This window comes from Cupressus sempervirens, chromosome 1, assembly GCF_028749045.1.
Source record: "Cupressus sempervirens isolate cs-2001-9-10 chromosome 1, ASM2874904v1, whole genome shotgun sequence".
NCBI classification, from domain to species: Eukaryota; Viridiplantae; Streptophyta; class Pinopsida; order Cupressales; family Cupressaceae; genus Cupressus; species Cupressus sempervirens.
In genome coordinates this window covers 119,808,351-119,834,020 of record NC_143118.1, presented here as the reverse complement: position 1 = coordinate 119,834,020, position 25,670 = coordinate 119,808,351, and positions in this window count along the sequence as shown.

Below are 25,670 nucleotides of genomic sequence, written 5' to 3'. Positions count from 1 at the left end.
TCAATCGTTGATGGATTTTAGGAAAGTATATTTAAGAGACCATCATCTCCTCATTTTATGAGAGGATGAATTTGAAGAATTTGCATCGAATTGTTGTTGAAATTCATAATCACATTTGCTCATATTTTTACATACATTTAATAAATACACCTATCTTGATTAATTAACTGTAATTATTTAATTAAATGAGAAAGGTATTTCTAATTAATTAAATAAAGTTATTTAATTAAATAGGAAGCCATTCCTAATTAATTAAATGAAGTTATTTAATGAAATAAGAAAAGTGTCTTTAATTAATTAAAAGATTATTTAATTAAATAGAAAAAGTAATTATGAGAGCATATCTCATTTTATTAAATTAAATATCTCAACAAAATCTCTCTTCAGTTCAAAAAGGGAAATTTTTAGTTCACTATTGATAAAATATGAGTTAAATCATTTAACTCCTTTTTCTACTCAAATTAAATCAGTACACTCCTTCTTTTACTCAAATTAAATCTATTAACTCTCTTTAATTTGGGAATCTCCCTTTATGACTAAATTTCAACTTTAATCCTGACTGTTGATTGAATTTGATCTCAACCATTGATGGATTTTAGGAAAGTCTATTTAAAAGAAACTCATCTCTTCATTTTAGGAGAGGATGAATTTGGCAATTTGCATCGAATCGCTGCAAGAATTCATACTCATATTTGCTCATATTTTTACATACATTTAATAAATACGCCTATCTTGATTAATTAAATGTAATTATTTAATTAAACAAAAATGATATTTCTAATTAATTAAATAAAATTATTTAATTAAATGGAGTACTTACTTCTAATTAATTAAACAAAGTTATTTAATTAAATAGGAAGCGATTCCTAATTAATTAAATAGAGTTATTTAATTAAATAGGAAGCCATTCCTAATTAATTAAATGAAGTTATTTAATTAAATAAGAAAAGTGTCTCTAATTAATTAAAAGATTATTTAATTAAATAGAAAAATAATTATGAGAGCATATCTTATTTTACTAAGTTAAATATCTCAACAAAATCTCTCTTCAGTTCAAAAAGGTAAATTTTCAATTCACTATTGATCAAAAATGAGTTAAATCAATTAACTCCTTTTTCTACTCAAATTAAATCAGTTAACTCCTTATTTTACTCAAATTAAATCTGTTAACTCTCTTTAATTTAATAAATATGCCTATCTTGATTAATTAATGTAATTATTTAATTAAATAAGAAAGGTATTTCTAATTAATTAAATGAAATTATTTAATTAAATGGAGTACTTACTTCTAATTAACTAAATAAAGTTATTTAATTAAATAGGAAGCCATTCCTAACTAATTAAATGAAGTTATTTAATTAAATAAGAAAAGTGTCTCTATTTAATTAAATAGAAAAAGTAATTATGAGAGCATATCACATTTTATTAAATTAAATATCTTAACAAAATCTCTCTTTAGTTCAAAAAGGAAAATTTTTAGTTCACTATTGATAAAAAATGAGTTAAATCAATTAACTCCTTTTTCTACACAAATTAAATCAGTTAACTCATTATTTTACTCAAATTAAATCTATTAACTCTCTTTGATTTGGGAATCTCCCTTTATGACTAAACTTCAACGTTAATCCTGACAGTTGATTGAATTTGATCTCAACCGTTCATGGATTCCAGGAAAGTCTATTTAAGAGACCCTCATCTCTTCATTTTAGGAGAGGATGAATTTGTAGAATTTGCATCGAATCGTTGCTGGAATTCATACTCACATTTGCTCATATTTCAACATACATTTAATAAATACGCCTATTTTGATTAATTAAATGTAATTATTTAATTAAATGGAAAAGGTATTTCTAGTTAACTAAACAAAAATATTTAATTAAATGGAGTTCTTACTTCTAATTAATTAAACAAAGTTATTTAATTAAATAGGAAGCCATTCTTAATTAATTGAATGAAGTTATTTAATTAAATAAGAAAAGTGTCTCTAATTAATTAAAAGATTATTTAATTAAATAGAAAAAGTAATTATGAGAGCATATCTCATTTTATTAAATTAAATATCTCATAAAAATCTCTCTTCAATTGAAATAGGGAAATTTTTAGTTCATTATTGATAAAAAATGAGTTAAATGTGTTAACTCTTTTTTCTCCTCAAATTAAATCAGTTAACTCCTTGTTTTACTCAAATTAAATCTGTTAACTATATTTAATTTGGGAATCTCCCTTTATGAATAAACTTCAACTTGAATCCTGACCGTTGATTGAGTTAGATCTCAACTGTTGATGGATACCAGGAAAGTCTGTTTAAGAGACTCTCATCTCTTCATTTTAGGAGAGAATGAATTTGTAGAATTTGCATCGAATCGTTGCAGGAATTCACACTCACATTTCTTCATATTTTTACATACATTTAATAAATACGCCTATCTTGATTAATTAAATTTAATTATTTAATTAAATAAAAAAGGTATTTCTAATTAATTAAATGAATTTATTTAATTAAATGGAGTACTTACTTCTAATTAATTAAATAAAGTTATTTAATTAAATAGGAAGCCATTCCTAATTAATTAAATGAAATTATTTATTTAAATAAGAAAAGTGTCTCTAATTAATTAAAAGATTATTTAATTAAATAGAAAAAGTAAATATGAGAGCATATCTCATTTTATTAAATTAAATATCACAACAAAATCTCTCTTTAGTTCAAAAATGAAAAATTTTAATTCATTATTGATAAAAAATGAGTTAAATGAGTTAACTCCTTTTTCTACTCAAATTAAATCAGTTAACTCTTTATTTTACTCAAATTAAATCTGTTAACTTCCTTTAATTTGGGAATCTCCCTTCATGACTGAACTTCAACTTTAATCCTGACCGTTGATTGAAATTGATCTCAACCATTGATGGATTCCAGGTAAGTCGATTTAAGAGAACCTCATCTCTTCATTTTAGGAGAGGATGAATTTGGAGAATTTGCATCGAATCACTACTAGAATTCATACTCACATTTGCTCATATTTTTACATACATTTAATAAATATGCCTATCTTGATTAATTAAATGTAATTATTTAATTAAATGAGAAACGTATTTCTAATTAATTAAACAAAAATATTTAATTAAATGGAGTACTTATTTCTAATTAATTAAACAAATTTATTTAACTAAATAGGAAGCCATTCTTAATTAATTGAATGAAGTTATTTAATTAAATAAGAAAAGTGTCTTTAATTCATTAAAAAATTATTTATTTAAATAGAAAAAGTAATTATGAGAGCATATCTCATTTTATTAAATTAAATATCTCAACAAAATCTCTTTTCAATTGAAAAAGGGAAATTTTTAGTTCACTATTGATAAAAAATGAGTTAAATTAGTTAACTCCTTTTTCTACTCAAATTAAATCAGTTAACTCCTTCTTTTACTCAAATTAAATGTGTTAACTCTATTTAATTTCGGAATCTCCCTTTATGAATAAACTTCAACTTTAATCCTGACCATTAATTGAATTTGATCTCAACTATTGATGGATAATAGGAAAGTTTATTTAAGAGACCCTCAACTCTTCATTTTAGGAGAGGATGAATTTGGAGAATTTGCATCGAATTGCTGCAGGAATTCACACTCACATTTTTTTAGATTTTTACATACATTTAATAAATACTCCTATTTTGATTAATTAAATGTAATTATTGAGTTAAATGGGAAAGTTATTTGTAATTAATTAAACATTTTTTTTAATTAAATGGAGTACTTACTTCTAATTAATTAAAAGATTATTTAATTAAATAGAAAAAGTAAATATGAGAGCATATCTCATTTTATTATATTAAATATCTCAACAAAATCTCTCTTCTATTCAAAAAGGGATAGTTTTAGGTCATTATTGATAAAAAATGAGTTAAATGAGTTAAATCCTTTTTCTACTCAAATTAAATCAGTTAACTCTTTAGTTTACTCAAATTAAATCTATTAATTCCCTTTAATTTGAGAATCTCCCTTTATGACTGAACTTCAACTTTAATCCTGACCATTGATTGAATTTTATGTCAACCATTGATGGATTCCAAGAAAGTCTATTTAAGAGACTCTCATCTCTTCATTTTAGGAGAGGATGAATTTGGAGAATTTGCATCGAATCGCTGCTGGAATTCATACTCACATTTGCTCATATTTTTACATACATTTAAAAAATTTGCCTATCTTGATTAATTAAATGTGAAAGATATTTCTAATTAATTAAACAAAATTATTTAATTAAATGGAGTACTTACTTCCAATTAATTAAACAAAGTTATTTAATTAAATAGGAAGCCATTCTTAATTAATTAAATGAAGTTATTTAATTAAATAGAAAAAGTAATTATGAGAGCAGATCTTATTTTATTAAATTAAATATCTCAACAAAATCTCTCTTCAGTTCAAAAAGAGAAATTTTCAGTTCACTATTGATAAAAAATGAGTTAAATGAGTTAACTCTTTTTTCTACTCAAATTAAATCAGTTAACTCCTTATTTTACTCAAATTAAATCTACTAACTCTCTTTCATTTGGGAATCTCCATTTATGACTGAACTTCAACTTTAATCCTGACCGTTGATTGAATTTGATCTCAACCGTTGATGGATTCCAAGAAAGTCTATTTAAGAGACTCATCTCTTCATTTTAGGAGAGGATGAATTTGGAGAATTTCTATCGAATCGCTGCAGGAATTCACACACACATTTGCTCATATTTTTACATACATTTAATAAATACGGATATCTTGATTAATTAAATGTAATTATTTAATTAAATGAAAAAGGTATTAGTAATTAATTAAATCAAATTATTTAATTAAGTGGAGTACTTACTTCCAATTAATTAAACAAAGTTATTTAATTAAATAGGAAGCCATTCTTAATTAATTAAATAAAGTTATTTAATTAAATAAGAAAAGTATCTCTAATTAATTTTAAAAATATATAATTAAATAGAAAAAGTAATAATGAGAGAATATCTCATTTTATTAAATTAAATATCTCAACAAAATCTCTCTTTAGTTCAAAAAAGAATTTGATCTAGTCCGTTGATTGAATTTGATCTCAATCGTTGATGAATTCCAAGAAAGTCTATTTAAGAGACCCTCATCTCTTCATTTTAGGAGAGAATGAATTTGGAGAATTTGTATCGAATCGCTGCTGAAATTCATACTCACATTTGCTCATATTTTTACATACATTTAATAAATACGCCTATCTTGATTAATTAAATGTAATTGTTTAATTAAATGAGAAAGGTATCTCTAATTAATTAAATGAAATTATTTAATTAAATGGAGTACTTACTTCTAATTAATTAATCAAAGTAATTTAACTAAATAGGAAGCCATTCCTAATTAATTAAATGAAGTTGTTTAATTAAATAAAAAAGTGTTTCTAACTAATTAAAAGATTATTTCATTAAATAGAAAAAGTAATTATGAGAGCATATCTCATTTTATTAAATGAGAAAGGTATTTCTAATTAATTAAATGAAATTATTTAATTAAATGGAGTACTTACTTCTAATTAATTAATCAAAGTTATTTAATTAAATAGGAAGCCATTCCTAATTAATTAAATGAAGTTATTTAATTAAATAAGAAAAGTGTCTCTAATTAATTAAAAAAATATTTAATTAAATAGAAAAAGTAATTATGAGAGCATATCTCATTTTATTAAATTAACTATCTCAACAAAATCTCTCTTCAGTTCAAAAAGGAAAATTTTCAGTTCACTATTGATAAAAAATGAGTTAAATGATTTAACTCTTTTTTCTACTCAAATTAAATTAGTTAACTCCTTATTTTACTCAAATTAAATCTATTAAGTCTCTTTCATTTGGGAATCTCTCTTTATGACTGAACTTCAACTTTAATCATGACCATTGATTGAATTTGATCTCAATCGTTGATGGATTCCAAAACAGTCTATTTAAGAGACCCTCATCTCTTCATTTTAGGAGAGGATGAATTTGGAGAATTTGTATCGAATGGCTGCAGGAATTCACACTCACATTTGCTAATATTTTTACATACATTTAATAAATACGCCTATCTTGATTAATTAAATGTAATTATTTAATTAAATAGAAAAGGGATTACTAATTAATTAAATCAAATTATTTAATTAAATGGAGTACTTACTTCCAATTAATTAAACAAAGTTATTTAATTAAATAGGAAGCCATTCTTAATTCATAAAATGAAGTTATTTAATTAAATAAGAAAAGTGTCTCTAATTAATTAAAAAAATATTTAATTAAATAGACAATGTAATTATGAGAGCATATCTCATTTTATTAAATTAAATATCTCAACAAAATCTCTTTTCAGTTCAAAAAGGAAAATTTTTAGTTCACTATTGATAAAAAATGAGTTAAATCAGTTAACTCCTTTTACTACTCAAATTAAATCAGTTAACTCCTTATTTTACTCAAATTAAATCTGTTAACTCCCTTTAATTTGGGAATCTCCCTTTATGACTAAAGTTCAACTTTAATCCTGATCGTTGATTGAATTTGATCTCAACCGTTGATGGATTCCAAGAAAGTCTATTTAAGAGACCCTCATCTCTTCATTTTAGGAGAGGATGAAATTGAAGAATTTGCATCGAATTGCTACTGAAATTCATACTCACATTTGCTCATATTTTTACATACATTTAGTAAATATGCCTATGTTGATTAATTAAATGTAATTATTTAATTAAATGGAAAAGGAATTTCTAATTAATTAAATGAAATTATTTAATTAAATGGAGTACTTATTTCTAATTAATTAAACAAATTTATTTAACGAAATAGGAAGCTATTCCTAATTAATTAAATGAAGTTATTTAATTAAATTAGAAAATTGTCTTTAATTAATTAAAAGATTATTTAATTAAATAGAAAATGTTGTTATGAGAGAATATCTCATTTTATTAAATTAAATATCTCAAAAAAATATCTCTTCAGTTCAAAAAGAGAAATTGTTATGTCACTATTGATAAAAAATGAGTTAAATGATTTAACTCCTTTTTCTACTGAAATTAAATCTGTTAACTCCATTTAATTTGGGAATCTCCCTTTATGATTAAACATCAACTTTAATTTTGACCGTTGATTGAATTTGATCTCAACCGTTGATAGATTACAGGAAAGTCTATTTAAGAGACCCTCATCTCTTCATTTTAGGAGAGGATAAATTTAAAGAATTTGCATCAAATCGCTGTTGGAATTCATACTCACATTTGCCCATATTTTTACATATATTTAATAAATACGTCTATCTTGATTAATTAAATGTAATTATTTAATTAAATGTAATTATTTAAGTAAATGAAAAATGTATTTCTAATTAATTAAACAAAGTTATTTAATTGAATAATAAGCCATTCCTAATTAATTAAATGAAGTCATTTAATTAAATAAGAAAAGTGTCTCTAATTAATTAAAAGATTATTTAATTAAATAGAAAAAGTAATTGTGAGAGAATATCTCATTTTATTAAATTAAATATCTCAACAAAATCTCTCTTCAGTTCAAAAAGGAAAATTTTCAGTTTACTATTGATAAAAAATGAGTTAAATCAGTTAACTCCTTTTTCTACTCAAATTAAATTAATTAACTCCTTATTTTACTCAAATTAAATCTGTTAACTCCCTTTAATTTGGGAATCTCCCTTTGTGACTGAACTTCAACTTTAATCTTGACTGTTGATTGAATTTGATCTCAACCGTTGATGGATTACAGGCAAGTCTATTTAAAAGACCCTCATCTCTTCATTTTAGGAGAGGATGAATTTGGAGAATTTGCATCGAATCGCTGCTAAAATTCATACTCACATTTGCTCACATTTTTACATACATTTAATAAATACGCCTATCTTGATTAATTAAATATAATTATTTAATTAAATGGAGTACTTACTTCCAATTAATTAAACAAAGTTATTTAATTAAATAGGAAGCCATTCTTAATTAATTAAATGAAGTTATTTAATTAAATAGAAAAAGTAATTATGAGAGCAGATCTTATTTTATTAAATTAAATATCTCAACAAAATCTCTCTTCAGTTCAAAAAGAGAAATTTTCAGTTCACTATTGATAAAAAATGAGTTAAATGAGTTAACTCTTTTTTCTACTCAAATTAAATCAGTTAACTCCTTATTTTACTCAAATTAAATCTACTAACTCTCTTTCATTTGGGAATCTCCATTTATGACTGAACTTCAACTTTAATCCTGACCGTTGATTGAATTTGATCTCAACCGTTGATGGATTCCAAGAAAGTCTATTTAAGAGACTCATCTCTTCATTTTAGGAGAGGATGAATTTGGAGAATTTCTATCGAATCGCTGCAGGAATTCACACACACATTTGCTCATATTTTTACATACATTTAATAAATACGGATATCTTGATTAATTAAATGTAATTATTTAATTAAATGAAAAAGGTATTAGTAATTAATTAAATCAAATTATTTAATTAAGTGGAGTACTTACTTCCAATTAATTAAACAAAGTTATTTAATTAAATAGGAAGCCATTCTTAATTAATTAAATAAAGTTATTTAATTAAATAAGAAAAGTATCTCTAATTAATTTTAAAAATATATAATTAAATAGAAAAAGTAATAATGAGAGAATATCTCATTTTATTAAATTAAATATCTCAACAAAATCTCTCTTTAGTTCAAAAAAGAATTTGATCTAGTCCGTTGATTGAATTTGATCTCAATCGTTGATGAATTCCAAGAAAGTCTATTTAAGAGACCCTCATCTCTTCATTTTAGGAGAGAATGAATTTGGAGAATTTGTATCGAATCGCTGCTGAAATTCATACTCACATTTGCTCATATTTTTACATACATTTAATAAATACGCCTATCTTGATTAATTAAATGTAATTGTTTAATTAAATGAGAAAGGTATCTCTAATTAATTAAATGAAATTATTTAATTAAATGGAGTACTTACTTCTAATTAATTAATCAAAGTAATTTAACTAAATAGGAAGCCATTCCTAATTAATTAAATGAAGTTGTTTAATTAAATAAAAAAGTGTTTCTAACTAATTAAAAGATTATTTCATTAAATAGAAAAAGTAATTATGAGAGCATATCTCATTTTATTAAATGAGAAAGGTATTTCTAATTAATTAAATGAAATTATTTAATTAAATGGAGTACTTACTTCTAATTAATTAATCAAAGTTATTTAATTAAATAGGAAGCCATTCCTAATTAATTAAATGAAGTTATTTAATTAAATAAGAAAAGTGTCTCTAATTAATTAAAAAAATATTTAATTAAATAGAAAAAGTAATTATGAGAGCATATCTCATTTTATTAAATTAACTATCTCAACAAAATCTCTCTTCAGTTCAAAAAGGAAAATTTTCAGTTCACTATTGATAAAAAATGAGTTAAATGATTTAACTCTTTTTTCTACTCAAATTAAATTAGTTAACTCCTTATTTTACTCAAATTAAATCTATTAAGTCTCTTTCATTTGGGAATCTCTCTTTATGACTGAACTTCAACTTTAATCATGACCATTGATTGAATTTGATCTCAATCGTTGATGGATTCCAAAACAGTCTATTTAAGAGACCCTCATCTCTTCATTTTAGGAGAGGATGAATTTGGAGAATTTGTATCGAATGGCTGCAGGAATTCACACTCACATTTGCTAATATTTTTACATACATTTAATAAATACGCCTATCTTGATTAATTAAATGTAATTATTTAATTAAATAGAAAAGGGATTACTAATTAATTAAATCAAATTATTTAATTAAATGGAGTACTTACTTCCAATTAATTAAACAAAGTTATTTAATTAAATAGGAAGCCATTCTTAATTCATAAAATGAAGTTATTTAATTAAATAAGAAAAGTGTCTCTAATTAATTAAAAAAATATTTAATTAAATAGACAATGTAATTATGAGAGCATATCTCATTTTATTAAATTAAATATCTCAACAAAATCTCTTTTCAGTTCAAAAAGGAAAATTTTTAGTTCACTATTGATAAAAAATGAGTTAAATCAGTTAACTCCTTTTACTACTCAAATTAAATCAGTTAACTCCTTATTTTACTCAAATTAAATCTGTTAACTCCCTTTAATTTGGGAATCTCCCTTTATGACTAAAGTTCAACTTTAATCCTGATCGTTGATTGAATTTGATCTCAACCGTTGATGGATTCCAAGAAAGTCTATTTAAGAGACCCTCATCTCTTCATTTTAGGAGAGGATGAAATTGAAGAATTTGCATCGAATTGCTACTGAAATTCATACTCACATTTGCTCATATTTTTACATACATTTAGTAAATATGCCTATGTTGATTAATTAAATGTAATTATTTAATTAAATGGAAAAGGAATTTCTAATTAATTAAATGAAATTATTTAATTAAATGGAGTACTTATTTCTAATTAATTAAACAAATTTATTTAACGAAATAGGAAGCTATTCCTAATTAATTAAATGAAGTTATTTAATTAAATTAGAAAATTGTCTTTAATTAATTAAAAGATTATTTAATTAAATAGAAAATGTTGTTATGAGAGAATATCTCATTTTATTAAATTAAATATCTCAAAAAAATATCTCTTCAGTTCAAAAAGAGAAATTGTTATGTCACTATTGATAAAAAATGAGTTAAATGATTTAACTCCTTTTTCTACTGAAATTAAATCTGTTAACTCCATTTAATTTGGGAATCTCCCTTTATGATTAAACATCAACTTTAATTTTGACCGTTGATTGAATTTGATCTCAACCGTTGATAGATTACAGGAAAGTCTATTTAAGAGACCCTCATCTCTTCATTTTAGGAGAGGATAAATTTAAAGAATTTGCATCAAATCGCTGTTGGAATTCATACTCACATTTGCCCATATTTTTACATATATTTAATAAATACGTCTATCTTGATTAATTAAATGTAATTATTTAATTAAATGTAATTATTTAAGTAAATGAAAAATGTATTTCTAATTAATTAAACAAAGTTATTTAATTGAATAATAAGCCATTCCTAATTAATTAAATGAAGTCATTTAATTAAATAAGAAAAGTGTCTCTAATTAATTAAAAGATTATTTAATTAAATAGAAAAAGTAATTGTGAGAGAATATCTCATTTTATTAAATTAAATATCTCAACAAAATCTCTCTTCAGTTCAAAAAGGAAAATTTTCAGTTTACTATTGATAAAAAATGAGTTAAATCAGTTAACTCCTTTTTCTACTCAAATTAAATTAATTAACTCCTTATTTTACTCAAATTAAATCTGTTAACTCCCTTTAATTTGGGAATCTCCCTTTGTGACTGAACTTCAACTTTAATCTTGACTGTTGATTGAATTTGATCTCAACCGTTGATGGATTACAGGCAAGTCTATTTAAAAGACCCTCATCTCTTCATTTTAGGAGAGGATGAATTTGGAGAATTTGCATCGAATCGCTGCTAAAATTCATACTCACATTTGCTCACATTTTTACATACATTTAATAAATACGCCTATCTTGATTAATTAAATATAATTATTTAATTAAATGGAAAAGGTATTTCTAATTAATTAAACAAAATTATTTAATTAAGTAGAGTAATTACTTCTAATTAATTAAACAAAGTTATTTAATTAAATAGGAAGCCATTCCTAATTAATTAAATGAAGTTATTTAATTAAATAAGAAAATTGTCTCTAATTAATTATAATATTATTTAATTAAATAGAAAAAGTAATTATGAGAGCATATCTCATTTTATTAAATTAAATATCTCAACAAAATCTCTCTTTAGTTCAAAAAGAGAAATTTTTAGTTTACTATTGATAAAGAATGAGTTAAATCAGTTAACTACTTTTTCTACTCAAATTAAATCAGTTAACTCCTTATTTTACTCAAATTAAATCTGTTAACTCCTTTTAATTTGGGAATCTCGCTTTATGACTGAACTTCAACTTTAATCCTGACCGTTCATTGAATTTGATCTCAACCATTGATGGATTCCAGAAAAGTCTATTTAATAGACCCTTATCTCTTCATTTTAGAAGAGGATGAATTTGGAGAATTTGCATTGAATCGCTGCTGGAATTCATACTCACATTTGCTCATATTTTTACATACATTTAATAAATACACCTATCTTGATTAATTAAATGTAATTATTTAATTAAATGGGAAAGGTATTTCTAATTAATTAAACAAAATTATTTAATTAAATAGAAAAAGTAATTATGAGAGCGTATCTCATTTTATTAAATTAAATATCTCAACAAAATCTCTCTTTAGTTCAAAAAGGGAAATTTTTAGTTCGCTATTGATAAAAAATGATTTAAATCAGTTAACTCCTTTTTCTACTCAAATTAAATCAGTTAACTCCTTATTTCACTCAAATTAAATCTATTAACTCCCTTTAATATGAGAATCTCCTTTTATGACTAAACTTCAACTTTATGTGAGGCCTTGCCCCGAGCCTTCATAGCCTTAGTTATTACTTTATCTTTTTGTTTCTCATGACTCAAGATGTCGAGACATTATCTGGTGCTTAGAACATATTATATTATTACATATGGTGTGATGTCACTTTTAGATATTTGATGTTTATCATATAATGTTTTATGTATATGTATGTCGATGAATTAAGTAAGAGGTAGGATTAGCATTTTGGTTTAAGATATTTTAAATGGTTAAGAATTAAGTAGGCTTAAAAAATCCTTATTGATGTATGTTTCAATTTATGTGAATTTTTGATACGTGTATACATATGTACATGCGATATTACGGGACTACTGATGTGTGCAGATACTTAGCCAAGAAATCCTACAGAGGAACAAAATTGATCTCTATGTGCTAATTTTGAAAACCTTGTTGTTTGTAATTCACGTATTGTATTGTGAGATGTATGTATGTATCTTTCTATGTTCAGTAAATGTTAGTGTGCGTAATTATGTTCTGTTAGTGTCGCTTGACACTCATAAATTTGTTATGTTCTTCAGTATGCTGATTAGGGTTAGTTGTGTAACCTTTGAACCCAAGTTGGTTTAAGTTAGTGTTAGTTTACTAATTGAGTTCTTAATCGAGTTTAGTTATCCTTAATCCAGATTAATGCTTAATCTATATTGTTAGAGTTGTTAGATGGTCCTATTTTATTCCTATATTTTTGTTTGGCTCTAACCCTTTTTTCTAAGGCTTAAAACATAAAATTATTATACCCAAAGAGTATGGGTATGGGTTAGGGGTCTTTTCCAACCCCTAAGCCCCTTTTATTGACTTTTGAGGCAACTCAAAAAGTTTCTTTTTGCCTTTGTGTGAAAATTGACCATGGTTATCTTGAGTTACCTCACCCCACCTCATTTTAGTGTTTAACCATAGTGAGGATAGAGTTAGGAGTTTCTAGAATTGCAAGTGGGTGGGAGAAGTTATTGATCCCTTTGGTGGTTGAGTTTGGGGCTTATTTAGAGGCCCTTCTTGGTCTTGTGGAGGTTGTTACCCAATCTCTACATTTAGAGAGGAGTTCTTGAAGATTGAAGGAAAGAAAGAGAAGCTCTACTCAAACTTGTTCATTTCCATTACCTCTTGTGAAGGTTGGAATTCTCATCTTCGTTGTTTAGATTTCATTCTTGGTTCATGCTTATGCTACCTTGTCACTGTTTCAATGTTTGTATGTTTGTGGGTATGTTGGGAAGCTTGAAAATCGTTTTATTTTGGATGATTTCTTTCATGTTTATGTTTGCAATTTTGAGGTTTTTCTTGCATGGGTGTTTTGATATTACTCACCTTTGGAGAGGGCAAAAGTGACCAATTTTGGGAAAAGTCTGTTTAGTCAGACTCCAACCAATGTAGAGTCTCTTCTTAGGATGAGAAGAGGGAGAAAGGGTAGGGTGTTATGGGCCCCTACCTGTTAGCACAAACCTTGTATGATTATGGTATGTTGAAATGGAAGAACGGAAGTTCTTGGTTTATAACCCCGATTGGGCATCTATTTAGGTTGTGCTTGACTTCTCCTGGTTGGAAAAATCCACCTTTCCCTAATGTTGATTCATTGTGAATCTTATAGTGAAAACCTTGTGTGAATATGCATGGTTGAATTGTTCTTGGTCCTGCTTGTTATCACCCGATCAGATTTTGTTTCCTCCACAGTTCGTAGAAATGTGTTGCAGAATTGGATATGGAACCCTTTTTGAGGGTCATGAAAAGAAAAATTTAATCCCCTCTTGGTAATATATCACTTAAAAATTTTATACTTAGACAATTATTCACCTTAAATATATATATATATATATATATATATATATATATATATACATGCATTGCATGTAATTCTATACTTAGATAAATTTTTAAAATAAATTGTGTGTGTTTTTGCCCTCGTAGTTTGGGCATGACACTTTAATCCTGACCATTTATTGAATTTGATCTCAACCATTGATGAATTCCAGGAAAGTCTATTTCAGAGACCCTCATCTCTTCATTTTAGGAGAGGATGAATTTGGAGAATTTGCATCGAATCGCCGCTGAAATTCATACTCACATTTGCTCATATTTTTACATACATTTAATAAATACGCTAATCATGATTAATTAAATGTAATTATTTAATTAAATGGAAAAGGTCTTTCTATTTAATTAAGCATAATTATTTAATTAAATGGAGTACTTACTTCTAATTAATTAAATAAAGTTATTTAATTAAATAGGAAGCCATTCCTAATTAATTAAATGAAGCTATTTAATTAAATAAGAAAAGTGTCTCTAATTAATTAAAAGATTATTTAATTAAATAGAAAAAGTAATTATGAGATCATATCTCATTTTATTAAATTAAATATCTCAACAAAATCTCTCTTCAGTTCAAAAAGGGAAATTTTTAGTTCACTATTGATAAAAAATGAGTTAAATCAGTTAACTCCTTTTTCTAATCAAATTAAATCAGTTAACTCATTATTTTACTCAAATTAAATCTGTTAACTCCCTTTAATTTAAGAATCTTCCTTTATGAGTGAACTTCAACTTTAATCCTGACCGTTGATTGAATTTGATCTCAACCGTTGATGGATTACATGAAATTCTATTGAAGGGAGCCTCATCTCTTCATTTTAAGAGAGGATGAATGTGGAGAATTTGCATCGAATCGCAATTGGAATTCATACTCACATTTGCTCATAGTTTTACATACATTTAATAAATACACCTATCTTGATTAATTAAATGGAAAATGTATTTTTAATTAATTAAATGAAATTATTTAATTAAATCGGAAGCCATTCCTAATTAATTAAATGAAGTTATTTAATTAAATAAGAAAAGTGTCTCTAATTAATTAAAAGATTATTTAATTAAATAGAAAAAGTAATTATAAGAGCATATCTCATTTTATTAAATTAAATATCTGTTAACTCCCTTTAATTTGGAAATCTCCCTTTATGACTGAACTTCAACTTTAATCCTGACCGTTGATTGAATTTGATCTCAACCGTTGATGGATTTTAGGAAAGTCTATTTAAGACACCCTCATCTCTGCATTTTAGGAGAGGATAAATTTGAAAAATTTGCATCGAATTGCTACTGGAATTCCTACTCACATTTGCTCATATTTTTACATACATTTAATAAATATGCCTATCTTGATTAATTAAATGTAATTATTTAATTAAATGGGAAAGGTATTTCTAATTAATTAAACCAAACTATTTAATTAAATGGAGTACTTACTTCTAATTAATTAGACAAAATTATTTAATAAAATAGGAAGCCATTCCTAATTAATTAAATAAAGTTATTTAATTATATAAGAAAAGTGTCTCTAATTAATTAAAAGATTATTTAATTAAATAGAAAAAGTAATTATGAGAGCATATCTCATTTTATTAAATTAAATATCTCAAAAAAATCTCTCTTGAGTTCAAAAAGGGAAATTTTTAGTTCACTATTGATAAAAAATGAGTTAAAACAATTCATTAATTTTTTTTCTCAAATTAAATCAGTTAACTCCTTATTTTACTCAAATTAAATCTATTAACTCCGTTTAATTTAGGAATCTCCCTTTATGACTGACCTTCAACTTTAATCCTGACCGTTGATTGAATTTGATCTCAACCGTTGATGGATTCCAGAAAAGTCTATTTAAAAGACCCTCATCTCTTTATTTTAGGAGAGGATGAATTTGGAGAATTTGCATCGAATCGCTGCTAGAATTCATACTCACATTTGCTTATATTTTTACATATATTTAATAAGTATGCCTACCCTGATTATTTAAATGTAGTTATTTAATTAAATGGGAAAGGTATTTCTAATTAATTAAACGAAATTATTTAATTAAATGAAGTACTTACTGTTAATTAATAAAATAGAGTTATTTAATTAAATAGGAAGCCATTCTTAATTAATTAAATGAAGTTATTTAATTAAATAAGAAAAGTGTCTCTAATTAATTAAAAGATTCTTTAATTAAATAGAAAAACTAATTATGAGAGCATATCTCATTTTATTAAATTAAATATCTCAACGTAATCTATCTTCAGTTCAAAAAGGAAAATTTTCAGTTCACGATTGATAAAAAATGACTTAAATCAATTAACTTCTTTTTCTACTCAAATAAAATCAGTTAACTCCTTATTTTACTCAAATTAATTCAGTTAACTCCCTTTAATTTAAGAATCTCCCTTTATGACTGAACTTTAACTTTTATCTTGACCGTTGATTAAATTTGATCTCAACCATTGGTGGATTTCAGGAAAGTCTGTTTAAGAGACCCTCATCTCTTCATCTTAGGAGAGGATGAATTTGGAGAATTTGCATCAAATGGCTGCTGGAATTCATACTCACATTTGCTCTTATTTTTACATATATTTAATAAATATGCCTATCTTGATTAATTAAATGTAATTATTTAATTAAATGAGAAATATATTTCTAATTAATTAAAAAAAATTATTTAATTAAATGGAGTACTTACTTCTAATTAATTAAACAAAGTTATTTAATTAAAAAAAAGGACATTCCTAATTAACTAAATGAAGTTATTTAATTAAATAAGAAAACTGTCTCTAATTAATTAAAATATTATTTAATTAAATAGAAAAAGTAATTATGAGAGCATATCCCATTTTATTAAATTAAATATCTCAACAAAATCTCTCTTAAATTCAAAAAGAGAAATTTTCAGTTGACTATTAATAAAAAATGAGTTAAATGAGTTAACTCTTTTTTCTACTCAAATTAAATCAGTTAACTCCTTATTTTACTCAAATTAAATCTGTTAACTCTTTTTAATTTGGGAATCTCCCTTTATGACTAAACTTCAACTTTAATCCTAACCGTTGATTGAATTTGATCTCAACCATTGATGGATTCCAGAAAGTCTATTTAAGAGACCCTCATCTCTTCATTTTAGGTGAGGATGAATTTGGAAAATTTGCTTCGAATCACTGCTGGAATTCATACTCACATTTGCTCATATTTTTACATACATTTAATAAATACACCTACATTGATTAATTAAATGTAATCACTTAATTAAATGGGAAATGTATTTATAATTAATTAAATGAAATTATTTAATTAAATGGAGTACTTACTTCTAATTAATTAAACAAAGTCATTTAATTAAATAGGAAGCCATTCCTAATTAATTAAATGAAGTTATTTAATTAAATAAGAAAAGTGTCTCTAATTAATTAAAATATTATTTAATTAAATAGAAAAAGTAATTATGAGAGCATATCTCATTTTATTAAATTAAATATCTCAACAAAATCTCTCTTCTGTTCAAAAAGGAAAATTTTCTGTTCAATATTGATAAAAAATGAGTTAAATCAGTTAACTCCTTTTTCTAATCAAATTAAATCAGTTAACTCCTTATTTTACTCAAATTAAATCTGTTAACTCCCTTTAATTTGGGAATCTCCCTTTATGACTAAACTTCAACTTTAATCTTCACCGTTGATTGAATTTAATCTCAACCGTTGATGGATTCGAGGAAAGTCTATTTAAGAGACCCTCATCTCTTAATTTAGGAGAGGATGAATTTGGAGAATTTGCATCGAATCATTGCTGGAGTTCATACTCACATTTGCTCATATTTTTACATACATTTAATAAAAATGCCTATCTTGATTAATTAAATGTAAATACTTAATTAAATGGGAAAGGTATTTCTAATTAATTAAACAAAATTATTTAATTAAATGGAGTACTTACTTCTAATTAATTAAACAAAGTTATTTAATTAAATAGGAAGCCATTCCTAATTAATTAAATGAAGTTATTTAATTAAATAAGACAAGTGTCTCTAATTAATTAAAAGATTATTTAATTAAATAGAAAAAGTAATTATGAGAGCATATCTCATTTTATTAAATTAAATATCTCAACAAAATCTCCCTTCAGTGTAAAAATGTAAATTTTCAGTTGCCTATTGATAAAAAATGAGTTGAATCAGTTAACTCCTTTTTCTACTCAAATTAAATAAGTTAACTCCTTATTTTACTCAAATTAAATCTGTTAACTCTCTTTAATTTGGGAATCTCTCTTTATGACTGAACTTCAACTTTAATCCTGACCGTTCATTGAATTTGATCTCAACCATTGATGGATTTCAGAAAAGTCTATTTAAGAGACCCTCATCTCTTCATTTTAGGGGAGGATGAATTTGGAGAATTTGAATCAAATGGCTACTGGAATTCATACTCACATTTGCTCATATTTTTACATACATTTAATAAATACAACTATCTTGATTAATTAAATATAATTATTTAATTAAATGGGAAAGGTATTTCTAATTAATTAAATGAAATTATTTAATTAAATGGAGTACTTACTTTTAATTAATTAAATAAAATTATCTAATTAAATAGAAAAAGTAATTATGAGAGCATATCTCATTTTATTAAATTAAATATCTCAACAAAATCTCTCTTTAGTTCAAAAAGGGAAATTTTCAGTTCACTATTGATAAAAAAATGAGTTAAATCAGTTAACTCCTTTTTCTACTCAAATTAAATCAGTTAACTCCTTATTTTACTCAAATTAAATCTGTTAACTCCTTTTAATTTGGGAATTTCCTTTTATGACTGAACTTCAACTTTAATCCTGACGTTGATTGAATTTGAACTCAACCGTTGATGGATTCCAAGAAAGTCTATTTAAGAGACCCTCATCTCTTCATTTTAGGAGAGGATGAATTTGAAGAATTTCCATCGAATTGCTGCTGAAATTCATACTCACATTTGCTCATATTTTTACATACATTGAATAAATAAGCCTATCTTGATTATTTAAATGTAATTATTTAATTAAATGGGAAGGGTATTTCTAATTAATTAAATGAAATTATTTAATTAAATGGAGTACTTACTTAAAATTAATTAAATAATGTTATTTAATTAAATAGAAAAAGTAATTATGAGAGCATATCTCATTTTTTAAAATTAAATATCTTAAAAAAATCTATTTTTAGTTGAAAAAGGGAAATTTTTAGTTCACTGTTGATAAAAAATGAGTTAAATCAGTTAACTCCTTTTTTTACTCAAATTAAATCAGTTAACTCCTTATTTTTCTCAAATTTAATCTGTTAACTCCCTTTAATTTGAGAATCTCCCTTTATTACTGAACTTCAACTTTAATCCTGATCGTTGATTGAATTCGATCTCAACCGTTGATGGATTTCAAGAAAGTCTATTTAAGAGACCCTCATCTCTTCATTTTAGGAGAGGATGAATTTGGAGAATTTGTATCGAATTGTTGGTAGAATTCATACTCACATTTGCTCATATTTTTACATATATTTAATAAATATCCCTATCTTGATTAATTAAATATAATTATTTAATTAAACGGGAAAGGTATTTCTAATTAATTAAATGAAATTATTTAATTAAATGGTGTACTTACTTCTAATTAATTAAGCAAAGTTATTCAATTAAATAGGGAGCCATTTCTAATTAATTAAATGAAGTTATTTAATTAAATAAAAAAAGTGTCTCTAATTAATTAAAAGATTATTTAATTAAATAGAAAAGTAATTATGAGAGCATATTTCATTTTATTAAATTAAATATCTCTACAAAATCTCTCTTCAGTTCAAAAAGGGAAATTTTCAATTCACTATTGATAAAAAATGAGTTAAATCAGTTAACTCTTTTTTTTACTCAACTTAAATCAATTAACTCCTTATTTTACTCAAATTAAATATGCTAATTCTCTTTAATTTGGGAATCTCCCTTTATGATTGAACTTCAACTTTAATCCTGACCGTTGATTGAATTTGATCTCAACCGTTGATGGATTTCAATAAAGTCTATTTAAGAGACCCTCATCTCTTCATTTTAGGAGAGGATGAATTTGGAGAATTTGCATCGAATTGCTGCTAGAATTCATACTCCCATTTGCTCATATTTTTACATACATTAAATAAATATGCCTATCTTGATTAATTAAATGTAATTATTTAATTAAATGGGAAAGGTATTTCTAATTAATTAAATGGAGTACTTACTTCTAATTAATTAAACAAAGTTATTTAAATAAATAGGAAGCCATTCCTAATTAATTAAATGAAGTTATTTAATTAAATAAGAAAAGTGTATCTAATTAATTAAAAGATTATTTAATTAAATAGAAAAAGTAATTATAAGAGCATGCCTCATTTTATTAAATTAAATATCTCAACAAAATCTCTCTTTAGTTCAAAAAGAGAAATTTTCAGTTCACTATTGATAAAAATTAGTTAAATCTGTTAACTCATTTTTGTGCTGAAATTAAATCAGTTAACTCCTTATTTTACTCAAATTAAATCTGTTAACTTCCTTTAATTTGGGAAACTCCCTTTATGACTAAACTTCAACTTTAATCCTAACCTGTGAGGCCTCACCGCGACCCTTCGTAGCCTTAGTTGGTACTTCATCATTTTGATACTCACGACTTGAAATGTCGAGACATTATCTGATGCTTAGAATATATTATATTATTTCATGTTGTGTGATGTTATTTTCAAATATTTGATGTTTGTCATTTAATTTTTTATGTATATGTATGTCGATGAAATCAGTAAATGTAGGATTGATACTTTGATTTAAGAGATTTTAAATGGTTAAGAATTAAGTAGGATGAAAGAAACCCTGATTGATGTATGTTTCAATTTATGTGAATTTTTGATACATATATATACATATGTACATGTGATTTTTGGGACTACTGATGTGTGTAATGAGTATGCAGATATTTTAGTCGAGGAAACTGATGGAGGAACAACATTGATCCCTATGTGCTAATTTTGGAAACCTTGTTGTTCGTAATTCAAGTATTGTATTGTGAGATGTATGTATGTATTTTTCTATGATCAGTGAATGTTAATGTTCGTAACTATGTTCTTTTAGTGTTGCTTGACACTCGTGAATTATTTATGTTCTTCAGCATGCTAGTTAGGGTTAGCTATGTAACCTTTGGATATAAGTCGGATTAAGTTTGTATCTTTTTTTAGTTTGGTTCTTAATCAAGCTTAGTCATCCTTATTCTAGATTCGTGCTTCATTTGCATTTTAGAGTTGTTAGTCGGTCCTAATTTTTTTCCTATCTTTTGTTTGGCTCTAAACCTATTCCTAAGGCTTTAAAACATGAAATATGTATACCCAAGGGGTATGGTTATGGGTTGGGGGTTTTTTCCAACCTCTAAGCCCCTTTTTTTGACTTTTGAGGCCACTCAAAAAGTCTCTTTTTTCTTTTGTGCGAAAATTGACTATGGCTACCATGAGTTGTCTAACCTTACCTCCACTTAGTGGTTAACCATAGTATGGGTTGAGTTAGGAGCTTCTAGATTTGTAGGTGGGTGGGAGAAGTTATTGATCCCTTTGGTGGTTGAGTTTGAGGCTTATTTAGAGGCCCTTCTTGGACTAGTGGAGGTTGTTACCCAATCTCTACATTTAGAGAGGATGACACTTAATTATGCAATTTTTTAGCTCAATTATGTTAAGGAATGAAAAATGGATATGGTTGACATTTCTATTTGATATCATGTTTTATTGGAGATAAAATAAATCTTGCATTATTGTGTTAGAAAACTATTGAGCTCTAAGTTATAAACCCATTTTTAAAAAAAATATCTCCCTTGTTATAAAAAAAAAACAAATAGCTTGAAAATAAATATAAATTCCATGCTTAGAAAATAAAAGAAATGACTTAAAAAAAAAAATTAAGGCTATTAAACATCCATGTAAAAATAAATAAATATGTTGTCTTGGAAAATTTCTTACTTAGAAAATTGGTAACTTCAAAAAAAATTGATCCACCAAGAGTCAAAATACTCTCTGTAATTTGTATGGGGAGAAGAAATTAATTTTTGTCTTGCAACAAAGCATCTAGATATTCTTTTAAGATTCCTTAAAGTATAATTAATATTAAATGTTTAAAAAAAAGAATAATATAATTTTTAATACTTATAGCAAATATCTTGAAAATATCCAAAGAAAATATATTTATAAAAAAATAAAATAAGGTATTTGATAATAGACCTACCTAATAAAATTTTCCCACTTATTACTACCTTGATTAAAATACCTCTTCATGCGACTTAAATTCCTCTCTGGCCTGTCATGTTTTACCCCTCATACGTACTTGTCTGACACATAATGATGTTTGGTTGAAAAAGTTGATGGGGGCGGTTGCAAGTCTAATTGTTTTGTATATATTATGAACATCAAACATAACTCCTACTATCCACCTTTTTTTTGTTTTTAAAAAAAAAAAACTTCTTTTGGTCATGCATTTAAAGAAAGTGGGGATGGAAAAGTAAAAATTCAAATGTTTTATTTATTGTGGATGGGTGGCATGGCCATGTAAGTACTTGGGAAAAAGTTGAAAAAAAAAGAGTAAATTTGACGAGATTGGAACGAATGAGGAGGAATGGATGAGCAAACACAAATAGGAACAGACTCTATTTTCAAACCCTACCTCCATCTCTGTGTGTTGCAATGTGCCTCAAGGCTAAGGCAACACTGTTGGGGAGCAGTCCAAACACAATAATGGAGGAGGAAAATGTTAATGTGGCAGAATATCAATAGGAAAAACAACCAGAAAACAAAGGAGATACAAACTGTGTGGGTAAAGAGTTGGAGATTTCAGAGGAACAAAGGGACCAAAACTTTGGTGCGGACAAGGAACAAACTAACCAAAAGCCTAGTAAAGTTCTAGAAATTTAGCTTCCTGATGACGTTGTAGAAGTTATTGATGAATGCCAAAATAGAATTGTAATCTTGTTTTTTATCAAGGGTATCCCCTCTGAGGCAGATTTTTATAAATGGGCTCATTATAACTGGGCAAGTCGAGGATGGGAGATTGAGGCTTTAAGAGGTTTAGGAAAAGCCTATGTCTCTTGTATGTTTAAATCAGCTGAACATGCTCAGGCTGTTTTACAATATGGTACCTGGGTTATATGTGGACAAATCTACTACCTGCAAGCCTAGACTTTTAATTTTCATCCTGAAGGGCCTTCTCGTTCCCACTACCCTATGTGGGTTGAATTTCCTTTTCTTAACTTAGTATTTCAACCATTTTTGAAAGACATTGTGTCTCATTTAGGCAGAGTCATCTGGTGCAAACATAACTCGAACAAGTTTTCATGCCTAAGGGTGCATACTAGAGCATGTTTGGAAGTTGATCTAAATAACCCTCTACCTGAAAACATTAAGTTATTTGATCTTGGGTTTGAATTAGACCAGCCAATCATTTATTTGAATAAGCCAAATGCATGTTTTTACTATCGACAAGAATGCCATTTGATTCATGATTGTCCCATTAGGAAAAACAAAATGGCTCAAATGGCACAGACCTCGCCACCCAATAATCCTATTCATCATCATGCCCCAATTGCCACTAATAGTTCCCCTCCTTCCCCCATCCCTTCTACTCATTCTGATGTGTCTGATGAATCTGACCCTTCATATAAATAAATTGTCATGTTAGATGGTTGAAGGGTTGTGAGGAAGAGGAAAGAACACCCAGTCTCTTCTTGCACCCCTGCCACTCGCCCATCTCCATGACTCATATCCTGCCCCCATGCCTCACCTTCTCCATCTTCTCCACCTTTGTCCAAACCATCTTCTTCATCCTTGATTCATACTTCTCCCCAACCACTCTCTTCTGAGCCCCCACCTCTTCAAATTTGATCCAAATCTAGATCCCCTTCTACCTCTCGAAGTCTAGACCTCAAAGAACATGATTTGTCCCTTGACAATAGTTTTAGTGTGCTGGCCCAAGGTGAGGTCTCTCCCCTATCTCATGAAACTTAAGTTACTATCTTGGAATGTCAGAGGGATTTCTCTCCATCATCGCAAATATAAAGTTAAAGAGACGGTGATCAAGTGGAGACCTGATGTTGTCTTTCTCCAAGAGGTCAAAATAAAAGATATTAGACTTAATGCTTCTTTACATAATATATGGAAAGATGCCACATTTCTTCATACAACTCATTTGGATGGCAAAGGTGGTGATGTCATTGGGATGGCTCCTTGGGTTTCAAAATATATCATTGATAAAGGAGAAGATCCCTACCATAGTTGTTCTTGGGCCCTTATGCTTATTAATGGACAACTTATAGGATTTTGTTCTATTTATGCCTCCAATTTTATTAAAGAGAGAATTTCTCTATGGGACTGGTTGGCTAATAATTTACCCAATGCTGATTGGATTTTAGGAGGAGACTTTAACATGGTTGAATACTCTCAGGACCATAGCTAGAATAGTTTTTAAAAACTTAACAGGGATGAGTTTGATAGCTGGGTGTTCTATCGTAACTCCATTGGTGTAATTGACCCCATTCATGACAAATTTTCTAGCCATTTAGAGAACTCGTATACCTGGTCCAATTCTAGAATGGGAGATAGTAGAAAATTAAGTAGGTTGGATAGGTTTTATATTTCCTCTGGTCTCTTGCTGATTTATGATCTGTCGGGGATTTGTGTTCAAGTGGATCAGTCTTCTACTCTTTCTAATCATTTCCCTATTGTATGCAGTGTTAGTTTCTCTCAAAACTTAACTTTAGAGAGTTCCCTCCCTTTCAAACTAAATGTTTCTCATTTAAAGAATCCTACTTTCCTTTCTGCCCTTGAGGAGATTTGGAATTCTATCCCTAAACCCAAAGAAGGAGATTCTTGGATTGATTGGTGGTGTCTTGCCATTTCTCAATGCACTAATTTCCTTCAATATTTTGGAAAAAAAATGGCCTGGCAGTGGAAGCGTAAAGAAAGATCTCTCCAAGGTAAACTTGTGCACGCAAGAAAACTCCTTAGTGCTGATCCTAATAACATAAACCTTCAATCTGTTATTGCTGCTACTGAAAACCAATTGCGCAAGATGGACAATTATAAAGGTCAGGGAGAAAAAATCAGATCTAGATTACATTGGATAAAAGAAGGTAATAAGGGTACATGATATTTCTTTAACTATCTCAATTATAAACACAAAAAGGAAAAGATTGGTGCCATTAAAGACAAATCCGGTTCTTTTCTTACTGACACAGCTGAAATATGTGAAGCTTTTAAATATTTTTATGAACATCTATTCAAAGATGATCAATGGCCAGATATTCAAGAGGCTCTAGAAGATATTGTTAAAGTTCACATACCTCAGCATATAGCTACTGATTA